General features: G+C 29.9%; 1 long non-coding RNA gene across 4 annotated transcripts in view; it reads left to right on the forward strand.

The window, feature by feature from the left end:
- LOC111086862 overlaps positions 1-1,316 on the forward strand; it is a 12,789-nt gene that overhangs the window by 7,510 nt on the left and 3,963 nt on the right. For 2 of the 4 annotated variants that reach the window (XR_002611587.1, XR_002611586.1), the window contains exon 2: positions 377-548. This is a non-coding gene — a long non-coding RNA (uncharacterized LOC111086862). The remainder of the gene's footprint in view (positions 1-376; positions 549-1,316) is intronic. The other 2 variants (XR_002611588.1, XR_002611589.1) reach the window with 1 other exon arrangement.

Genomic DNA, 1,316 nt, shown 5'->3' on the forward strand with positions numbered 1-1,316 from the left:
AAAGTATAGCCTGTACACAAGTGGCTAGCACAGATAGCTCTCACGTAGCCTTGCGCAAACTTCATAACAAAAACATTGGTAAAAAAGTAGCCCAAGAGTTGGCGGTGGGTGATGATGACTAGCTGCCTTCCCTTTAGTCTTTCACTGCCAAATTAGGGATGGCTAGCACAGATAGCCCTCGTGTAGCTTTGCGCAAACTTCATAACAAATGAAACCAGTTTTAACTGTTAATCTTTTCACATCCGTTTTCTTTAATTTTACAGTTTTATTGTAGAAGAACATTCATTCAACAATGTAAAAATGTAGGATTTTTTGTTCTTATGATTCCATAGTTTAGGCATACAGTTTCTTATTAAGATATTTTTCAATTACATAGTTACCAGTCAAGGAGGATCTTATCATCATAATAGATGAATCAGGAACTAAGTGATAAGAGAAGTGTATGCTTGTTGCAACTGTAGCCAGAAATCTGTAGTATATGTAAAGGTTAGATGTTTAAAATTTCTCTTGGTCTTTGATATCTTAGTGCCAACCCTAAGATGATACAAGTAAGTCACATTTTTTAAAATTAAAGGGTTACTTCAACAATGAAAGAATAATATAAATATATACATCCAATAATTTCACTACTACTTGCCAAGCACTACATAGTCCATTTTGTATTATGAATAGTTGTCTTAATACAAGTACATTTTGTTGTCACAAATGTTGCCTCTTCATATGAATTGTAATTACTTTTAACGAATCAATTGAGCAATATGTTTAGATATATTTTTCATAGACTGTTGGACGAGTTATCATTCAAAGTTTTTCGGCAAAATATATAGTTTTTTTTATCATTTATTTTTGTTTTTGAAAAATTACAGAAGAAGTTATTTTGGTTGTTCTAGTGACTGGTTTAATGAAAAGTTAATGTCAGTGTTTGTTTTGTTTTTTAAATCTAACTTTCACTTTGATGAATCAGTTTATTATGGAGCTTGAAACGTGATGAGACCAATGTTCCATTACATCTTGAAGTCTTTTTTTTTCTTTTTAAAGTGTGAGATAAATAAAATCAAATTATATTGCTGTTTTCTACTTTTGAATGTATGTAAAATATGCCCTCCACCATTGTTCATTAAACCTGATATTGATTCATGAAGAGGATTGAAAACTAGCTTCATTAAAAAATAAAATGTAAGAAATCAGTGTGAATGAAATCTGTTTTTGATTAAAGTATTTTTTAGTTTTCATCACATCAATTACCCCTAAAAGAAAGTATGCTTAAATAACTTAAGTATTATATATACTTTAAGATCAACATAATTAAAGCTTGG

Source organism: Limulus polyphemus, unplaced genomic scaffold, assembly GCF_000517525.1.
Source record: "Limulus polyphemus unplaced genomic scaffold, Limulus_polyphemus-2.1.2 Scaffold1499, whole genome shotgun sequence".
Lineage (NCBI taxonomy): Eukaryota > Metazoa > Arthropoda > Merostomata > Xiphosura > Limulidae > Limulus > Limulus polyphemus.